This window comes from Canis aureus, chromosome 37 (genome assembly GCF_053574225.1).
Source record: "Canis aureus isolate CA01 chromosome 37, VMU_Caureus_v.1.0, whole genome shotgun sequence".
In the NCBI taxonomy this organism is placed as follows: domain Eukaryota; kingdom Metazoa; phylum Chordata; class Mammalia; order Carnivora; family Canidae; genus Canis; species Canis aureus.
The window spans coordinates 5,705,767-5,728,491 of NC_135647.1; the positions used below are offsets into that span (position 1 = coordinate 5,705,767).

The 22,725-nt window shown below is 39.5% G+C and overlaps 1 long non-coding RNA gene across 1 annotated transcript; it reads right to left on the reverse strand.

Moving 5' to 3' along the window:
* Window positions 1–2,314: 2,314 nt before the first annotated feature.
* On the reverse strand, window positions 2,315–5,922 carry LOC144306606 (uncharacterized). Its single transcript, XR_013373694.1, has 3 exons — window positions 5,808–5,922; window positions 5,037–5,076; window positions 2,315–4,942 (listed from the first exon to the last, which is right to left on the reverse strand). It is a non-coding gene; the product is annotated as an uncharacterized LOC144306606 (long non-coding RNA).
* Between the last annotated feature and the right edge of the window lie 16,803 nt (window positions 5,923–22,725).

Here is a 22,725-nt window from a genome sequence, read left to right on the forward strand (position 1 = left end):
TTTGGCTCAGGGCATGATCTCCATCCAGTTTCCTGCAAGGAGTCTGCTTCTCCCTCTGCCTATGTCTCTGCCTCTCTCTCTCTGTGTGTGTGTCTCTCATGAATAAATAATAAAAAAAAATCTTTAAAAAAAAGTACCAGTAAGTGATTTTGTTTTTCCTCCACCAAACCTTGTTTAAATTACCTATGTTCATTTTCTAGTGTGTTAGCTGGCCTTAATTGAAATTCAGTTTTACTATAGCTTAATGATTACCTACACATTATGCACCACTCTGCCAAAGGCTCTCAAATACACTTATTTATATGCGGCCTTTGGGCTTCCCAAAACTATTATAAAAGCAAGCTGACCTAGAGACGTTCGTGTTTTCTCTAAGGGACTGAAATGTCTGCTTTATATAACTAATATTATAGGCAACGATTTATTAAAGTTTTGAAGTAGATAGAGCAAGCATCAAAATTCAAAGGATCATAGAAAATCATAAAGGCACATAACATAAAAGTTGATCAAATTTTAATTTAAAAGTATCCTATGCAATTTTAATTAACCTATTGTTTCTAATGCTACGTATAGTTAAATCATTTTTGATGTTGTTGGTGTGTTTTAGCGACATTATTAGTTTCTCATGTTTCTTTTCCTCTATTCACATACTCAATCCACCCCGTTGAAGTAATTAGCATAATCACCAACATTATAAGATCATTTTCCTCACTCCAAATAAATGACCATCAAACTCATGCCTTACTCTTTATATTCAGAAATGCTTAAATAGTTCATTATTACCCAAATGACTATGGGGAAATGCTGTGCATAAGATGAAAGGAATAATGACTCATGCCCCCCACAAAGAAGATGAAACTCTCCCACATAAGAATTAATTCACTGTAAGATATCTGAGTATCAGGATGATAATTGAAAGGACTAAAAATAAAATTGAATGCAATAGGTGATCTAAAGGTCATGAGACTTGTTACTAAACAATTAGATTTTTAAAAATTTTGATAGGTTTTATAAATATTACCATGGCTTGTATTGTGAATGCAGATTACTTTTAAATGGAATTTTCTTGTATCTAAATGCATATCTAATGAAAATACTTCATACACTGCAAGCTTTCCCCTCTATCATATCAAATAATTATATTGATAAAAAGCTAAAGGTCATGAGACTTATATCACAAACAGAAGATTTTTTTTTAATTTTGGTAAGTTTTATAAATGTGACTATTGCTTCTGTTTGGAATTCAGAACAACTTTTAAATGGTGTTTTATCTATCTGCATGTACGTCTAATGAAATTATTTAGTATGTTATGGCTTTACATTTCTTAGAGTAAATCTAAAAAGAATCTGAAACAATAATAGGCATTCAATTATGCAACAAAAATATTTTCTGCTGGTAACAGGTTTGATGGATTTTCAATTCTAAAACTATAGTATCTGAAACAAGTAAGGGGAAATTAGGACATATAATAATATCATCTTCGTTTATAAACAAATTTGCTTATAGGGATACATATTGATTTGCATGGCATCACACAATGGATTAATGATACTGGGTCATAACAATTTAGATTTCTTGATCTTGAACCTGGAGCCCAGGTCTAAGCAAAAGTGTGAAGAAGGGGGTTTACTCATAGCATATTTTCTTTTTTGTGCACAACCCTTTGTTTTCTTTTCAAATACCTTCCATGTCCATGTTTGCCCCTAGCATCCTGGTACCCAGGACTAATGTGCATCTGTTAAGCTGTAAGCCTTTTATGGTTGGCATCCAATGATAGGTCGGTGCCTACAGCATAATTTGAAACTCACCCATGGTGCATACTGTCTAAGCTAAGCCACTCCTTTCATAGGACACTTTCCTAACAGAACTCAATGACAACTTATCTCTTCCTCTTGAGTGTCTGCTCCCCTTCAAATTCTTACAGTCCCAGAGAATCTTATACAAAACCAGGGTCCCTTTGGTTTCACTTTGGCCAATATAAATTTCTGAGGTGAGTCTTTCACTTACCTTTAATTTCTGTAGTGGTGTCTGTCAGGGACTACTGTTCACTGTTCAGATCAACTTGGGTACCAAACATCTTTAGATATTGTCACGAACCTTCCAATCATTATAGATATGCAAGGTTTTTGTGACAGTTTTCCCAGCTAATGGCTTTGAAGCATCTTGAAAAATGAAGACTTTTTCCTAATTTGCTGAAATGGTCAATAAACATAATTTATTTTTTTATTTTTTATTTAATAATTTATTTAATAATAATTTAATAATTATTAAACATAATTTCCATATGGTCAATAATACAACAAAAAGCACTCAACATCATTTGTCATTAAAGAAAAACAAGTGCAGGGTGCCTGGGTAGCTCAGTCAGTTAAATACCTGTCTTCAGCCCAGGTCACAATCTCAGAGTCCTGGGATCCAGCCTTGTGTCAGGCTCCCTGCTCAGTGAGGAGTCTGTTTCTCCCTCTACCCCTCACCCCTGCTCATGCCTTCCCTGTTTCTCAAATAAATAAATAAAATCTTTTAAAAAGAAAAGCAAGTGCAAAATATGATACTACTAAACTTTGACAAAAATGCCTAAAATTAAAATAATTTAGAGCAAATTAGACTCATATGTGGTACACCTTCATGAAAATACTTCAATAAATTCTTGGCAGTATAAATCTGGACACACATATACCCACTAATGCCAGCTGTGGATATACCTGACAGAAAGGCATATACACGGACTCTAACAAAACAGTAAAAAAAAAAAAAAAAATTCATAGCACACTTCATTAAAAGCAAACTCTGGTATAAAAACAGTATCTACAGTAAATGGATAAAAAAAGTGTGATAATGGATAATGGAATAGTATCTACCAAGAAAAAAGAGCAAATATTGCTACAAGCAGAAAATATGGATAAATATTGAGAAGACCAGTCATAAAAGAGTGAATACTACATTATTCCACTTATATGAAGTGAAAAAGCAGGCAAAATGAATCTATACTTGTCTTTGAAGTTGAATGACAGGAAGTCTTGATCTGAGTAGTAGGTGAAAAGGGGTGTTTGCTGCATAAAAGCTGACTGGTTGCCTAGTCATAAGGTAGCACTGGGATGCCATGTTTTTGTTTTTGTTTTTGTTTTTGTTTTTGTTTTTGTTTTTGTTTTTAAAAGGAAGTCTACATCACCCAGGTACACAAGAGTCAGATGGGCAAACAGAATGCCAATTCATTCATTTAAATTAATAAATATAGCGGTTTCATGGACAATGCTTGTGTCAACATAATCAACACATTTACACCATGAAAACAATCCCCCATGGAAGGCAATATTACGCAAATACAAGAACAATGACTGTTGACTAATATCCTTTCGCTTCACAACGCACAGAACCTTTACCATGCTAAGTATGGAGAGCAAGTTTGTTCATTCAATGACACTATTTCAATTTTGGTACTCAAACACACATTTTGTCAAGTTCATTTAACAGCTCTCCTTTGGCCACAGACACAATTTGGCATATAAAGCAGCTTGAATGAAGAACTCCAAGCCACTTAGGACTAGTGATTCTCAAAGAAAGTCAAGAACTGACATTATCTTATTTTACAAGTAGTAAACCCAAGTTTAAAGACATTAAAACTTAATCCAAGTCATGTTTATTTTGATGCTACAGACAAAACCAGAAGAGGATTCAGGATGCAGGGCTTTGATTTGGAGGGGCTGCTCTCATTCATTCAAGAGCTATTTGTCAAGAATCAGCTTTTCTGTGGCCAACTGTTGCCTTCTGTGCCAGAGACAAAGCTTCATTGGAAAAGTCTTTGCCCTCAAAGTGATTACATTCTCTGGCAAAGACAGACAGACCATCCATCTGCAGACAAAAAAATTTCACTGAGGGATGCCTGGGTGGCCCAGTGGTTGAGCGTCTCCCTTCAGCTCAGACCATGATCCCGGGGTCCTAGGACTGAGTCCCATCGAACTCCCCAAAGGAAGCCTGTTCCTCGTCTGCCTATGTCTCTGCCTTTCTGTGCGTGTCTGTCATGAACAAATAAAATTTTAAAAATCTTAAAAAGCAAGAAAATTCCACTTAATGGTGAGTGCTCTGAAGAAAGCATAATTCAATATTAGGGATAAAGGCTGATGAGAATTGCATACACAACTGGATACATATACAGCATGGAGGGGTCCAAAGAAGAGCTTCGGGGCAAAGGAGAGGGAAAGCACAAAGACCCTGAGGCAAGAACAAGGTTGGTACATTTGGGGAGCACCAAGGGGTTCAGCATGGCCAGCGTTTGGTACAAGGAAGGGTGGGAGCAAGTGAGGTGGAAGAGGCAGGCAGGGGCCAGATCGTGTTAGGCCTCCAAACCCATAATGAGGGGCTTGGGTTTTCAAGCAAAACGAGAAAACATTTGTAAGGCTTTAAGTAAAACAAACACAATGCTGATGCCTTGAGAAGAGTACGCTGGCACATTGTGTAGAACATTACTTCCATATTGAGGAAAGTTGGAAGTGAAATACCTTTCGAGCACCAGCACACTTCCTTTCCAATGGATAAAACATTCTCTGAAATGTTTTATAGTAACACCCAGCTCAGTGAATTTTCCTTCACATCATGCATGCAGTTGATTCCTTGGAATTTTATCATTGCTAATGTCACTGCTGCTTTCACAGAAATCTAAGGAATATCTAAGTAAAGGGCAGTCTTATGTAAGGGTTGTCTAAAGAGAAATGTAATGGTAAGGAGATAGCACGTAACTTAACACTATTGATACATGATCTAAAAAAAAATTCCCTTGGTTGCCAAAGTTTGTAACAGCCTTTATGGCTTGCCTCCTCCACCACAGCTTCACGTGCTTCTGGCTGAAGGAACATCGGGGCTTCTTGGGCATGTTTTCCAGGTTGGGTGGAGATTATCATCTCTAGTCCTCCCCAAACTCATAGATTGTTTCTGCATTAACAGAGATCTCTGCAAATAAAAAGCACCAGCAAGGTTGTTAGCTCACTAACTACAGATTGCATATTTGTTCTCAATTCACCTGAAACTACGAACTGCTACTTACCATCGTTGTTATCTTGCAATCCCCCGTTGCTTGACTTGCCCTGGAAAACAAATGTGAGAGGCCTGCTCAGGATATTATCTCCCAATTGGCTATCCCTTGAGTTCACCCGCAGGTGAATCACCAAGTATCAGGAAATGGGTCAGGGATGAATCCAATTTCATTAACATCTGAAAGCTCTCATCCGGTAGAACAAGCCGTCCTCCTCTCAGAGCAAAACAGATCCCTCCCCTAAAAAGTTATTAGTTAAAAGGCCAAACTGGGGTCCCGGTGGTGATACTTTTAGTGCCATGAGTACTGGATTAAGTGAGGTAAATAATAGATGGCCTGTTCACTGGGGAATTTATGTCAGCCCTTCTCAAGAAGCAGATGGAAAGTTTAACCCACTCACATCTGATCTCAGTTTAGAGGTTTAGAGCCCTCTTTCTTTCCCTCCAAGGAACAGAGACAGAATTTTAGGCTAGGTAAATCACTCCCCCGCTATCCTATCAGGGCAAACAAGAAGTTGAAAATGATGTGATGAATCACTGCTCTGACCTCCTGCCTGGGATACAGTTAACTGCCTAAGTTATTTGTCTTCCAAACCTAAATAATTCAGTTCAAGCACTTAACCTTAGGCTGGGAAGGGTTGAGGATTCAAAGTGGAGAACCTGGACTTTTGGCTTTGACTTTACGGGTGTGTGTGCTTGTGCTTCCCCCCTCCCCAACCTTGGGCATGCCCGTGCGCGCACGCACACACACACACACACACACACACACACACTGTAGGCTAACCTTGGCTCCCTTTCCCAGATTCACTCTGGCTTCTCACGGAGTTCAGCCAATGAGAGGCTCTTGGTAGAAAGGGCAGGAGCAGAGTGAGGTCAGGAGGTGCGTTTCCCAATTTTGTCCCTGCTGGCCACTGGCTGGCAGTGGGTACATTTCTCCGGGAAAGGCCAGAGCTCCATCTGGCTGCCCTCTCCTACAGCTTGAGGTCTTTCCAGTTCTCTCAACCTGACCATAACTCTGCTCAAGTGAGCACATTCATTTCTTCTCATCTGAGTGTGCTGGCTCCTTCCTGCCTTGCTGTGTGCCAGCCTTTATTTACAGAGTTTGATTCCAAAAATATCACATGGCAGTTAAAGTTCCTGTGGTATATGTTTGTTATCATGATTATGATTATTTTACCACAGAATATCAAGGGTACAATATAGACGTTTAAGATATTTCATTAGAATAATTTGTAAAAAAAAAAAAAAGCAATTTTATATAACTCTCAGAATAGTTAACTGATGAAGATTTGCCTTAGCACGTATCAGCTAATAAATTAAGGCTAAACTCTTCAAGTAAATAAGACATGAGAGTTAACATTTATTGTAAGTCCTCTGAGTACTAGGGAATTTGCATACCGTATTCCAATCACTATAACAACTATATATGATTTAGAATTAGTAAAAATCAGCAAAATATGGAAAAAGCTAAACTCACCCTGAGATATGTCCATCTTATCCACACTGCTGCCATTCAAAGGTGTTCATGCATATTTCCTATTTTCATTATTTGCTATTAAAGAGATGAGAAGTCAGGATAAAGAGGAATTTATGAAAATTCTGCAAACACTGTCATCATGGACACTTCAAAGCATTCCTTTTGGAGGCTGCTGGGATCTGAATGCTGTGTTCCCCCAAAGTGGATATGCTGATAACCCCCCCAAAGGTGGTGGTATTAGTAGGTGGGAGGTGCTTACATTTTGAAGGTACAACCCGAAGGAATGGGATTAGTGCTCTTTATAAAAGAGGCACCACATACTAGTGATTATAGTGAAACAGACCATAAGGGAAAGGAGGGAAACTGAGGGGGGGGGGGGGAAATTAAAGAGGAAGATAAACCGTGAGAGACTCCTAACTCTGGGAAACAAACAAAGGGCTGCAGAAGGGGAGGAGGGTGGAGGGATGGGGTAACTGGGCACTGAGGCACTAAGGAGGGTACGTGGTGTGATGAGCACTGGGTGTTATACTATACATTGGCAAATTGAATTTAAATAAAATATTTTTATAAGGAGATATCAGAGAGCTCCGTGGCCCTACCCACCACGTGAGGACACAAGAGGTCTGCAACCAGGAGAGGGTCCCCATGCCCCGCTGCCAGCACTCTGACCTGGGCCTGCCAGCCTCCAGCACTATCTGAAACAAACTCCTGCTGCTCATAAGCCACCCGGTCTCTGGCATTTTGTTATAGGAGCCTGAACGGACTGGGAGAGAGTCCCCCCTCTCAATGCCAACTGGCTCCCTTGAGTTTGGGTATCAGCTCCTTCTCGGGGTGCTCCTTCTCAAGCTTCGGGGATTGAGCACCTCCATGGGGCCGAGGAGGAGGATGTTAGCTCACCGGCTGGTCCACAGGTCTTCTGGCCACAGTCCTCCCCAGCTAGGAACCACTGTCTCTGGAAGCTGAAGCCACAGGTTCTTCTGTCTGGGGGGAAATTAACCTGTCTTCTACAAGTGGAATACAGAATACATGTAATAGTTCAGGAAAGCCACAGGTTTCTTTCTTTCTTTTTTTTTTCTTAAAGATTTTATTTATTTATTTTTATTCATGAGAGACACACAGAAAGAAGCAGAGACACAGGCGGAGGGAGAAGCAGGCTCCCTGCGGGGAGCCCGATGCAGGACTCGATTCTGTGACTCTGGGATCATGTCCTGGGCTGAAGGCAGATGCTCAACCACTGAGCCACCCAGGCATCCCTTTTTTATTTTTATTTTTTAAGTAGCCACAGATTTTGAACACAATTTCCCCTCTGGCATATCAGCCCAAGTGCAAAAGTGTAGTACAAATGGGCTTTTCCACATTTTTTCCCCTCTTTCCATTAACAAATCGTTCTGGGCTGAAGGATTCTCAGTTCTCCCCAAACTCACTAGTGAAGTGAGCCACAGACCCACATCTCTCTTCCTTTGCTCTCTGACGGGGAGGGTTGGCAGTGGGGTGGGGAGCACCGAGAATGTCCTGAAGTTCAAAGCCCTGCAGCAATTCTTCCTCCCACTTCCTCCCTCCGGGGTCTGGTTTTCCTTTGGATCTGCAGCTCCCCAAGCTCAGAGTGCAGGGGTGAGTACAGGGGAGAGAGCCCTGGTCCCCTTAGCCAGTCCCTGAGCTCAACTGCAGAAGAGCCTGTCCACTGCAGCAGGGCAGGGTCCTGTCAGCATCCCCAGAGGAGACTGTCAGGGATGGTCTGGGCTTTTCCATTGCCCTTTCAAGGATTCATTTTCCTGTCCCCTTGGGATTTGCAGGTGCGACTAATACCCAAATCGCTGTGTTCCCCTCTCCTTTTCATGTTCCTATTTTCTTTTTCTCTTTCTTCTTTACTGTGCCATTTCTTTCTTTCCTTCCATCCTTCCTTCTTCCTCCTTCTTTTCTCCCTGTCCTCCATTTCACCCTTCATTCTTGCTCTTTTCTGGGCAAAATGGTGAGCAACGAACGGTAAGCAAGTTTCAAAGGTGGTCATGAATAGTGAACTCTGTATGCTTAGTCACCTACAGTTGAGAATACTTATTTTGAAAGAGAGGATGAACTTAATAAAAAAGGGCCAGGCCCAGGGCAGAAGGCATACTGAGTAAAAGAAGAAAGGCACAACTTTTAATACTATAAATTAGATGCAATGTACTTAATTTTCCACATATAAAGTAAGGGATGGCACAGATTTCATACAACTCAATGGGAGGGTTTGAGAGCTTTTCAGCCACTTTCACTTTCCATTTATAATCCTCAAGAATTAGCCTGACCCATACTGAAAAAAAATTAATTCTACACATCCTTGTCCACATAGGTATTTCATTCAAAATCAAGGATCAAGGGGCGTCCGGTTGGCTCAGTGGTTGAGCGTCTGCCTTTGGTTCAGGTTATGATCCCAGGGTCCTGGGATCAAGTCCCACATCAGGCTCCCTACAGGGAACCTGCTTCTCCCTCTGCCTATGTCTCTGCCTCTCTCTCTGTATCTCTCATGCATAAATGAATACTATCTTTAAAAAAAAAAATCAAGGATTGCAAAGGCATGGCATGGCTTCCACACACCCCCACACCCCCGCCCCCAGTGTCCATGCTGGTCTTTGCTAATCAATCCCAATTATTTTTCCATCTAGGCACAGAAGCAGCTTCTGTTTTTCTCAAAACAGTAATCCAAGTTGACTCCACCCATTAACAGGGCACATCGCTAGAAGAGAAGTCTATTTCCATTCCTGTAAATAGACACCAGACTCATTTGATGATCTCCGTCTATGGCATTAAGGATTGTTTTTTATACTTCTTAAAAATTATCAAAACGATAATTTAAAAATCAGACACAGCTGTACTTGCCATGAAGAAATCGGCTACCCTCTGTAATTGGAAGACAGAGGGGCCAATGCACAGATTTCCTTCTGACAAAACCAAAGTAGAGAATCGCTGTCAATTATCTGAGCAATTCTTTGTTTCCTACTTGATTTTCAAAGTATTATGAACAACCACAAGGTAATCATGTTTAGCTCTGTCATTTTAAAAACATGAAGACCACTATTGATTTTTCCAAACATATCTTAAGACATTTTTTTATAAATTTTATAGGTGTAAAGAGAGAAAGATGATAGCAAAACATATAGCACTGTGATGATCAGTGGAAGTTTGCAAGCAGAAACAAGGGGCTAAAAGCATAAATAAATCATCGTCCTTAAGGGGGAAAGCATTTCATTTCTATTTCAACTGATAAACCTTCAAATCAGTTTCAGCATAGCACTTGGAAAAATGTTAGTTAATGTTCACGGCAATAATATTTACCCTACCTTAAAGTAAGTGTGTGTGTGTATGTGCACACATATGTGCATAAACTTCTATCTAATTCCAGTTACTTACCTTTATCTTGACATTTACCTGTACTTTGACAAGGGCATTTATACTTAACAATTTATTCTTAACACACATCTTACAAGATTATTCGCAAAAGGAACTCTTCGTAAATATTGGTCAAGGAACCTGTCCAGGAGCCTAACATTGGCTTTCACTTTTAGCAATTTTTTTTTCATTTCTATATAAAGAAAATCAGAAACCATTAGCACTCGGGATTTAAACTCTATTAGATGTCTCATGTACAGTCCTGGGTATGGTATCAAAACTATTGGAAAAATTTGAATAATATTATGATAGGTTGGTATGAGATATGATTACTAAAATGACGCAGCTACATACAGAGCCCTGAATACTCAAAGAAAACTCACAAGGTATATGCATTTATTAATTTGAAAAAAATTATCAAGGGCCTCATTGTGTGTTTCTTAGAGCGTAAGATCTGTTCCCTGTCCCACTGTGCTCACAGTTTAGTGACAAATACAGATAAACAAATGCTCACCTATGAAAGTGTGCTAGGATGATTCATGATCATACTACATCAATACCACCAGGGGGGCTTTTTAAAAATACATGTTCTCAGGACTCTGCTCCAGGCATCCTGAGTCTGAACCATGTTACGGCATTCCAGGAGAGCCAAGAGAGAGAGCTCATTTCCCAGAGGAAATGAGTCTCATCAAGGGATGGGAATTATCAAGGAGAGGCTTGTGTGAGGTTGTCACCAGGGCCAGGGTGGGTCAGGAGCAGCAGCGGTGGGGTGGGCAGAATAAAATGGGAGAGAGAGAAGAATGTTGCAGTCTGAGGGGTCAGCACACATGCCATCTTGATGTGAACAGGCATGCATTGTGCTAACGTCATAGCATACAATGTAGAGTGGTGCAATAGTATGGACAGAGCCAGCATAAATAAAACTAGTGAAATAAGCTCTAGCTCATACAGGAACTTGGAGGTGTAGACTATTTCAGAGAGTTTAGACAATTTCAATAGCGATTGGCAGAGGAGAAATGTGCTCAGCATTAGCATTAGGATGTCCCCAGCTTGGGCAATAGTATAGGTGCTGTTATCATTTGCTCATGTACAGAGTCGAGGAGGAAAAAGTCATCTGGGGAAAAGGTGAGAAATTATATTTTTAAAAAAATATTTTATTTATTTATTCATGAGACACACACACAAAGAGACAGAGAGAGAGAGAGAGAGAGAGAGAGAGAGAGAGGCAGACACAGGCAGAGGGAGAAGCAGGCTCCATGCAGGGAGCCTGATATGGGACTCGATCCCAGGACTCCAGGATCATGCCCTGGGCCGAAGGCAGGTGCTAAACCTCTGAGCCACCCAGGGATCCCGAAATTGTATTTTTTAAGACAATTTTGAGACGATTGTATCACTATCTAGTGGCAATTAATGGCTATAAAATGCAAGGGAAATATAAGAGTCACCAATCAGTTATTCAAGGAATCCTGAGCCCTTCCTCTGTGCTAACACCTTGTGCTAAGCCTAAAGGGACCACAGTGAAGAAAGGGAGAGACCCAGTCCCCATCTTTGCTACCAAGTGCATGGACATTTTTTGAAACTCTGGGAGTGCAAGAGATCGCCCAAGAAGGGGGTATGGTTAAAACATGTAAAGGATTTAGATGATGAGAGACACACAGGAACCTCTACGTAAATGTAAACTACTAATTAAACAAGCAAAATCAAAAAGTATCATTGCAAAGCAGAGAATTAGAATAGGATGAAGTGCCGCCACCAAATGATCCAACAGCTGTGGAAAGCCTCTCTGAGCATCGAATGACATTAAAATATTAAAAAGCCATTGATATGAGCATCAGTGAGAAGGAGAGACAGAGGGAATCGCTAATGTGAAGACCCTGAGATGAGACAGCACACACGAGGGTCCCGAGAATCTGGTTCTGGGCTCTGAAAGTCCCGTCAATGCATTTGAATTTTTGCCTAAATGGAAGGGGTAACTGTTCAATGATCTTAAGCAGGTAAGTGACTTGTTCTAATTTATATTTTTTCTATCTCTTTTTTTAAAATTTAAATTCAAAGAGCCAACATATAGTATATCATTCGTTTCAGATGCAGTGTTCAGTAATTCATCACTTGCGTATAATACCCAGTGCTCATCCCATCACGTGCTCTCCTTAATGTCTATCACCTAGTAACCCCATCCCCCCACTCATCTCCCCTCCAGCAACCCTCAGTTTGTTTCCTAGAACTAGGAGTCTCTCACAGTCTGTCTCCCTCTCTGATGACTTCCCATTCAGTTTTCCCTCCCTTTCCCTATGATCCTCTGTGCTGTTTCTTGTATTCCACATGAGTGAAATCACCTGATTTCTCCGATTGACTTATTTCACTCAGTATAATATCCTCCAGTTCCGCCCATGTCAATGTAAGTGGTAAGTATTCATCCTTTCTGATGGTTGGGAAATGTCCACAATAGTCAAACTGTGGAAAGAGCCAAGATGTCCCTTGACAGATGAATGGATAAAGAAGATGTGGTATATATATATGGATATACAAAATTTATATGGGTAAAAATATTACTCTGGCCGTTGCATGGAAAACTGACTTTGAAAGAGGAAGAGTGAGGACAGCCCGGGTGGCTCAGCGGTTTAGCGCTGCCTTCCGCCCAGGGCCTGATCCCAGGGACACAGGATCGAGTCCTGTGTTGGGCTCCCTGCATGGAGCCTGTTTCTCCCTCTGCCTGTGTCCTGTGCCTCTCTCTCTCTCATGAAAAATAAATAAAATCTTTTTTTTTTTTTTTTTTTTTTTTTTAAAGAAAGAGTGAAAAGCAGGGAGAGGCTTCAGGAGACTGTTTCAGACAGTCAGGCAAGATGATGGCTGCCTGGCCTCAAATGATGGATTTGGTTCATTTTCTGAGTTTGAGAGGAGGATGGCCCTGCTGATGAATCAATGCAGGGAAATGAAGGAAGCAAAGGCAACTCTTCATTTAGGGGAGCCATGGTGGAGGGGATGCTGATCACGGCAACGTGAAAGAATGTCATGAAGAACCATATACTAGGACCTTTAGCCTAACCCTAGTATATGGTTCTCTATGACATTCTCCTCCTCCATCATACAAACTGGAAACATGATTTTCAGGAAAGAATACCAACAACTCCTTTCTTGCTCTATCCCCTTCTTCTCCTGATCCTGCTCTACTAGCCACCCTTATTCTTTAAAATCTGCTTGATGCCTCAATCCAATCACTTCTACACACACATACACACACACACACAGAGAGAGAGGCATACTATTCACTTCCTTCTATGGTGTCACATAAACAAAGAGCTAATTCAGGCAGCTAGGTTTGATTTTAGCAATAGGCCTGGCACTGAGAAAATCTTCTAGGACAGGGGGTTTTGATGTCTTTGTGCCATGAAAGCTTTTCACCCAACACTTTCCTCAAAAAAACAATGCCTTTCCTCAAAAAAAAAAAAAAGGTTTTTTAAAAAAATGCTTTTTGAAGAGGATAATGCACATAGGGTTAAAAAGAAAGCCAATTATATGGAAATAAGGTTTCAAAATATTAAGGAAATATGTATGTGATACAGTAATTCCTACAATTTTTTTTACTGATCTCTTAAATAAAAGGTCTAGCAGTTGGTCCAGTAACTACTATATTTTTTTAAGTGCCAATTATCTTCAATGATATTTAGCACTGTCTGCAACCACCATAAAATGATCTGAAAAATATCTGTGATTCTAATGGGTAACAAAAGTACATGTGCTGCTAAAATGTGGTTTATTTAGAAATATTAAATTCTGTTAGCAGTTAGTGAAATTAAAAATATAATTTTCCCCTATCCAGGTACAGACCCCTTAAATTTAGGTGAAGAATTGCCCCTGCAGAGTGAGTATCAAGATCCTCCCACAACATTTGGCAGATCATAAGGTAGGTGTAACTTCACTATGAAGGTAGTACACCAGTTCATTCCAAAATGGGAGTAATGTGATGTCCTGGTGCAAGGGATCCTAAGCCAATCTGGACAGGAACAACTCTTAAATTATTTTTGGTGGAAAAAAGTAAAAATCACTGAATAGTCTGAGGTAAATGGAAGTTAGTCATGCCACCTTATTACCAGATTATAATGAAAGTAAGTTTCAGGCAACATTCTGCTGTAGCAAATATAGAATGTATTAAACACTTCTGCAATCAAACCCTAAATAGTTTTTTTTTTTTTAATTTTATTTATTTATGATAGTCATACACAGAGAGAGAGAGAGAGGCAGAGACACAGGCAGAGGGAGAAGCAGGCTCCATGCACCGGGAGCCCGACGTGGGATTCGATCCCGGGTCTCCAGGATCGCGCCCTGGGCCAAAGGCAGGCGCCAAACCGCTGCGCCACCCAGGGATCCCAAACCCTAAATAGTTGATATTACCTATCCTGTAAGTTTGACAAAAATATCACATTTCTGCCTTTGTAGATGCCCTGGCCATCACCCTGCATGAAACTTCCTCTCTGTATAGATGTCACCACATTCAGGAGGCGTGAAAATGTGACTTTGGCGGTCAGCACTAAGGACCAGCCAGAGAGAGCCATTAAGGTATTAAATAGGGATCCCTGGGTGGCGCAGCGGTTTGGTGCCTGCCTTTGGCCCAGGGCACGATCCTGGAGACCCGGGATCGAATCCCATGTTGGGCTCCTGGTGCATGGAGCCTGCTTCTCCCTCTGCCTATGTCTCTGCCTCTCTCTCTCTCTCTCTCTGTGTGTGACTATCATAAATAAATTTTAAAAAATTAAAAAAAAATAAGGGATTAAACATCAGGAGCCATTTCTAAGAACACTGACTTTGTATCATCCTGAATCCCCACATTCTATCCATGCAAGTAGGTACAACATCACTAAAATATTTTAGCCATGTCACATCCCTAGAACAATTTTCATTTTACCTAATCAGAATATGGTTCTACCTGCGATTATGCGAAATAACCAGCCACTAATTTCACCAAGCAAACCCATGTCTGACCTTCATTATGCTGATTAGAAAATCCTCAGGTGTTGATTGAACTATAGATAGTTAAAAGGCTTTTAGTAGCCATCTTTGGAATGAGCTTTTTTCATATAATGGTAGGAGCCATCCCTGGTGTATGGATTCCTGATGACAGAAACGGAATGGCCTCAGAGGTGAAGCTTGAACCATGTAGCACATCTATAATATTGTACAGTGTATGCCAATGCGCTTTAAAGCACATTATTACAGACACGGGAATACAGCAAGTGTCTTCTTTGAACAAGTCCCTTCATCACAAATTTCCGGGTGCCTGCGAGAATGTTCGCGTTTTCTGAGATCTGCCATGTTGTCATGTTATCTCAATTGACTGTTGCTTTTTCTCATTTCACCCAGCATCATGCCCTCTTCTATTCGATGCTTAGAGAACACTGGACTGAATTTCAGGATTGAAATGAGATCCCTCCTTTACAAATTTTTTAATTTCTATTAATTATCTCAAATTGACTTGTCTAGTAAGATCTCTGATATCTTCAAGTGTGAGTTACTTATTTACTAGTTTAGTTGCATCCTTTCAAGGAAGGAAGTTAAAAGGTAACATGAATTCTAGTTATTAATGCAAAAGTCTAAACATATTTTTTCTATACAGGATAGCAGCAAAATGGATTAATTCTAAAGGGACCAGGAAATATATGCTAGTGGCACTTGCAAGTTATTACAGTCTAATTGTAGTTAATTTTATTCTCTGGGACAACTCATCTCTCGATAACATTTGCAGTGATTGATTAAAATCCACTCCTTGCTAAAATCAAGGTCTTTAGGTAATTGATGTGCTAATAGACCTGCAATTATTTGAGGCCATGCTTCCTCACAGAGAGCAAGTCAAGGAATGGATAAAGTCCAAATAAAGTACCTATTTTGCAACAGGCACTATGATAATTGCCAGGAGACAGCCTGCTTATCAGCTGCGAGAGGTTTCCATCCTTCATTAATATGTAGTTCAGTTGGACATCAGAGAAACAGGCCCCCATGGGAATAGTCTTTGAATCTCCCATTATCTCATTTTCCATACACTTGGCTTGATCCACTTTTTATCTACATTCACAGAAAGATCTGGCTTTTCACATACGAGCTTTCTAAACAATCAGCTAGATGTGAACCTGAGTCCCCAAAGCTCCACACAGTGTCGGCTGCTGTAAATTTGGACAAGTGTATACACCATTAAAGGATCCGCTTAAAAGTTCCAGACTAAATAGTTTAGAAGTAGACAAAATAAATATTCCAAAGTGGTAACCTGTGAGGTTTTCCATTCTGTGGCTTGTGCCTTCATGTGCTTACTGCAGTAGACTCTCAGTAGGGGCTGGCTATGGTTTTTACCGTCCTTAGGCACTGTGCAGAGTGGTTCTGTTCTGCTGTCCACTAACTCCTGATTTCTTGTGTGTCAGGTTGAGCCCTTTACTGAGTCTAAACATGCCCAAAAAGAGTTTGAGATGAATGCATTAAAAACTCATTTAGTTGGGCACCTGGCTGACTTAGTCAGAAGAGCATGTGACACTTGATCTCAGGGTCATGAGTTTGAGCCCCAGGTTCCATGTAGAGATTACAAAAACAAAACAAAAACAAAAACAAAAGACTTAAAAAAAACTAATTTAGTAAAATAACAACCACTTCTATTTCAGCCAGACATGATTCAGGTGGCCAAAATGATAGAATTGTTACTTGACACTAATCAATTTTATTTTGTCCTGGGCTTGTGGGAGAATTTTTAAGTGGAATGCAATTCTTTGTGGCTTTGGCTCTCTTTATCTTTGGCCTCATAAAGAATATTCTTGCCTTAGGGTTTATAATTGAAGTTCATGAAAGATAATTTTTTACAATTATAATATGAGGGATGACTGGTTTACCTTTAAATTTCATCCTTATTATGGATCAAAACAAATAGCCAGTGAGCTTAATTACTGTGGACAAATAAAGAGAAAAGCACAGCTGTTCAATATTAGTAAAATACGATTTGTAGGTACTCTAATAATGGTTAACATGTAGTGTGAACTGATTATGTGCCAGCCTCTGTGCTGTTCTTCACTCATACCATGTCATTTAATCAGTACAATATGTACTATTTCACTTACATTTCATCCCAACAAGTACTTTCATTCTTCCCATTTTACAGATGAGTACTGAGGGATGGAAAAATTAACTCGACTAAAGTCTCACAGGTGATAAGTAGCAGATCCCAGACCAAAACCAAAACAGTAACCAATTATCTGATGAGAACACACTCAAATATGACCTGTGCTATTTTAATAGAATGAAATTTAGCAAAGGCAAAGTGGCTATCAATCATTTTAACCAAGTTCACTCTTTGTGGTTGCTGTTTAAGTATGATTTTTGTCCCAGGAAATTCGTAGTGAGTGATTATGATTACATTTTCCTCATCTACATGCCTCTGACATTCTTGTTGAAGATGCTAATCTTGTATAAAGCTGTCTTTGGAGTTGATGATGCTGCCACATGCCACTCCTGTGGGAAATGGATAGATGTCATGCATAAAATAGGATAAAATGCACTGGGGCAAGTTAAATTGCTAATAAGAGTAAATCACAGTAATAGATTTTTAAAATTATTTTAAATCTAGTTTTAATTACATAAGTCCATTTCAGAAGTCCTACTGATGTGATGAGAAATTCACAAATTCCACACAAATTGAAAACAGAGATTATACTGTTTATTAAAATATGACTCTCTATATTATCATACATGTAAATTTATGCATACATACATAAATTATACATTTATATGTAAAATCTTTAATTTATCAGGACTAATCAATTTCATCTCCTACTTAATTTAGTCCTTAGTAACCTTCAATATTCCCATCAAGATATATTCTCCTATCAATGATGATAAAACATAAAAAACATTCTGAGATTACTGAGTATATTTTCTAAACAAAATTTGCTTCCCATTTTAGAAACTTGATGTCACCAAGGCATCACCGTAAAATTTAACTTCTGTATTTTTCTTTCAGATAAAAATAGAGAAGAAATCTTTCTAAATGTCTAAGTCCAAGAAAAACTTTAATTAGACTCTCTGGCTCTTACTTAGGATTCATTCTACATCTTATTCCAGTTTGACAGTAGGCAGGAGACTTCCCCTTCAATTCTAGGTTGAAGCCTGAATGAAAAGTGCTTTGGGGGAAAAAAAGTGCTTTGGTTTCTATTCATATAATACTTTTCTGTCCATAAAATAACCTATGCAGAATATTTGAAGTAGTATCTCAAAGCATTGTGGCACCATAGTGGCTCCTCACTCTTTGTCACTGAAGACACTGATGGCTGACTCCTGAGAAGTCCATTATTGATCCAACTGGAAGGCTGTAACTTGAGTGAATCCAGGGAAACCTTGCAGACGCACTGGAATAGTGGCCAGGCTAGAGGTTTCAGGTGCTCTAAAGAGTCTCATTTATTTTGTCACTCAAGTCTGGAGGGGTTTCTCACCAATGGCTTTGCCATTTTGGGTTCAAAACATTGTTATTGTGCCTGAACAGTTCTTGTGGTCAATGGCTGGCATCAGTTATTGCATGAGCCTTGGGTTTTGAAACCCCAGATAGCCTCCTGTAAATTCTCAACTTTCTTTTTAGTTAAGCTAGAAGACCTTTGGTCCATCTATCCCTCTAGCTGAGCTGTCAAAAGTGTCTTGTCTGAAAATGGATAGGCCTGCAGCCTCTTAGAACTTGCTGGCCAGGAAACCTACAGTGTCAGGGCTCAACACACCTCCCCAGTGATACACTAAGGAACGAAGTGAATGAGGTTGACTCAGAATTCAGGCTAGAATTGGAAACATTAGCCACCCAGAGGGAGATCAGCCTCCTAACTAGTCTTATTGTGCCCAGTGCAGTGAGCTTTCTCAAGTGCAATGTTGATCATTTTCCTTCCTTCATTACTTAAGATGTTTCAGTAATCAGGACTTGGGGCAAAAATACAGGTTAAATCCCACATAAATATAGCTAAATACAGCATAAGTACTAATCAGTTTAACAAACTAATGAACAGAAGACATCTTGTGAAATGTATGCCTTTATGTTGACAAAATTTCACCACAATATGTAAAGTTATATTTTTTTTATATAAAGGAAGTCAGGAAAATAGTAAAGCAATTAATTATATTATTATTGTACATGCTTCAGTGTTCTGTTTAGAGTCTGATGATGTTAGAATTAGTAATAAAAACACAAAAAGTATAGTTTATTATGTATTTTATAATACCCATTTTAGCAAAATCACTGTTATTTAATCAATATTTTACATTACTTATGTTCTAGTGACTATAATGATCTAAAAGATGAGAAATATTCCAAGATTATAAAAGTTTAATATATTTTCATTCATTCAAGATGTAAGTTAAAAATACAAGTGAAAAACGAATATTATTTTTCATATTTACAGTCATTTCTTCTAAAATATTCAGCATTACCTATGGAATGCCTGTGGACATGGGGTCAGTGATGTCCTGGATCCTGAATGTTCGTTGAGGATTATGTGTTGAACCAGGCTACCCTTGGTTGTACAACCCGAGTACAGAGGTAGTCTTGTATCTTTAAAAACTTTTTATGTGATTGTTAAATGAAAGCCTCTTAAACCATGGGCTCCAGAGCAAGGGCTCCTCCAGCCTAGGGGACATGAGCAGTTCTGTCAAAACCACTGTTGCCTTTCCAGTGAAATCCATATATTTGTAATACAATATAGAAGACAAGACTCTATGGGCAAACTCCTGGATCGTTTCTCCCCCCGCTAGATGTCTTCCCCATTCTCACAGACTCTCCTTTTCTAGCCAAAGGGAAGTGACTTCCTGCCACAATATCCTTGCTTTTTCTTAGGTTGGGCATTTAAAACAAAAAACAAAAAACAAACCAAAAAAAAAAAAAAAACCCTCTAGTTCTTTTGCTTTCAAAGCATTTTACTTAACCCCTTCCTGAACTACTGGTCATTAAAAACTCAAATTGGACATCGGATATCATCATTTCTGGGAAGCTTCCTTGACAGACCATGTGGGCGAAGGTCACTTCTCCATACTCTGATAGTGCCCTGGGCCTCCTTCCACCATAGAATGAGCCACACTCCACTGTAATTGTCTGTGTACTAATCAGAAGGTCGCTCCTATTTATAAGCACATTAAGTAAGGGCAAGAACTATGTTATATTTGATTTTGTAATCCCTCCACCCCGTACACTGTCAACTGATACATCATTGATGCCTAAAAAACATCTGATACAATAGACTCAGTAAACTATGAAATAAAGCTTAACTCTGTCAAATCATCACCAATGCACAGATGTTATCAATTCTATTCATATTTGTTTGTGTGTGTGTGTCTTGCCAGAAAGCAAAAGGCGTGTTCAGACCAAAGCCAGTCCCTGGGCTGTCCCATCCAGAAGACACAGAAATCCTTAGACTCCTATCCCACTTAAGCCCTTCACAGGGCCAACAACAAATGCACCACCCTCAATATACACATACTTCTCTTCAAATCAAAGCCTAACTGGATGGCATCAAGTCTTGCATACATTGAGCTTTCTCCTTATGAGCCTCAATTTCTTCCTTTTCTCACCAGATGTGTGAAAAGGCAGCGGATGCCAGTGCTCCAAGCAGAGTTTTCAAAAAGGTCAACTAGCATTCAGATTTATGCTGGTAAAATTCATTCCTTCTCTTTCAAAAATTTAATGAGAAAGGACAGCTTTGTGAAATGGAGGAGCAAGAACAATATTGCTTAAATAAATTGGAATTTGCACTTTGATTACCTTGCAGTTTCTGCCATGCTTTACTGGAAATGCTCCCTGGGGTGCAGGTTTTCTCAGGAGTGACATCATCTTGTGAAGCCATCCTCGCTATAATTATTTCCATCCATATTTGTAGAGCACACAGCAAGAACATTCGGTAAGGAATATTCAATGCATATAGGACAATTTAAAACTGTAGAGTCACCAGAAAGCCCCATTAAAAGGCAAATGATATATCTTTATGCATGCCTCTGACCCCAAAGGAGATATCTCATATTCATATTAGGAAAAAAAGAGTCTCTTTCAAACAATGAAACTCTGATACGAGCAAATATCCTATGCTGTGAAATAACAAACAACATTCACAGTTTTGGTTGCTTTTCTTGGAATGACACTTTTAAAAATTGTAATGTAGAGAAAGCAGACATCTCTTAGTTCACGTTGTCAAGTTTAAATCCTTTTGGAGTTTAGGCTCTGTCTATTCTAATACCAAGTGTTGGAGTTTTTAAATTTAATTCTTAGCAATCCTGCTGTCCCTTTTAGGGAAATTGTTCTTCTAGAATGTAGGTTTTTTAAACATTTTAATAAAAGTGAAAACACCAATATAAAAGTGTTAATTTTCTCAAAATCAAATAGCTCACTGAAAAAGATTCTTTTTGTGACAATTTAAGTAGTTTTTCTTAAAGTGAAAGCTGTAGATTGGCTTTCCTGACAATTTGCGATTTGTTGGGGCTGTTACCCATGGGAGAGACCACAGCCTCCCACTGCTGTGAGCTAAAAGGCATGGGCCAGGTTCTTTGTCTCCAGGAAAATAAAAGCTCCTACCATCTGCTCACTGAGGCTTTAAATGTAGAAAAACATGCACTTGATTCTGCAGTTAGTGACAAATTCATTCATTCATCCATTCATTCATTCATCCAACATAACTCAGGAAAAGGTGTGGAACATTGATTAAATTAAAAGGTTTACTTTGTAGAATGGAAATGTGTGTGTGTGTGTGTGTGTTTTTTTTTCTTCTAACTGCTGATTTCAGACCCGCTTTGTAAAAGTCCTATTTCCTGTACCCTAATGTCATCTCAATCATATTCTATCATTTGTCAACTATTATCAGTTACTTAAAAGTTCAAACTAGGGGCACCTGGGTTGCTCAGCGATTGAGCATCTGCCTTCGGCTTAGGACCCTGGGATCAAGTCTCTCATTGGGCTCCTGCAGAGTGCCTGCTTCTCCTGCTTATGTCTCTGTCTCTCTCTGTGTGTCTCCCATGAATAAATACATAAAATCTTAAAAAAAAAAAAAAGACCAAACTAATTTAACTCAGTTTAGGGGCACCTGGTTGACTCTGTCAGTAGATTATCAGACTCTTGATCTCCGGGCTGTGAGTTCAAGCCCCGTATAGGGGTGGAACCTCCTTGACAAAATTTTAATTGAACTCAGTTTAAAACTTCAGTCCACAGCCTGTTTAAAGCTTTTTTTTTTTTTCTCTCTCCTGGCCCAATGTGATTCAGCTCTGCAACCACAACTCACTTCCCTCTCCTCTCTCTTCTGGGGCCTGGTATCTCTGTGCTGTCCCACCAGAAGGATGATGGGACGAAAAGGACAAAAAGTCCTTAAATATGTCATCTTGAGACTGTTGCCAAGGTCAAGTGTAGCAGATAAATTGATACTTGCTGTCTCAGGAGGAAAACTTTGGGATCTGGATAGGTCCTGGGGAGGCGCTGTTCCCAACATGTTATGGGCAGCAGGGTGACCTTCCTCAACAGCCCCCTGTGGCTCCAGCCCCCTACAATACACCCGCAGCATAATAACATCAATTTTGGCTGTTCAAGGATTTTCTTTAACATATTGGTGGGTTTGTAATTTTACTTTGAATGATCACCTATCTTTTTTAATTTTTTAAAATATTTTATTTATTTATTCATGAGAAACACACAGAGAGAGGCAGAGACATAGGGAGAGGGAGAAGCAGGCTCCCTGACAGGGAGCCTGATGTGGGACTGGATCCCAGAACCCTGGGATCACACCCTGAACCACCCAGGTGCCCCGCGAATGATCATTTATTTGATAAAAACTCAAATGGTGAAATGGGGGCAGAATTACATATCCATGTAAGCCACATGCAA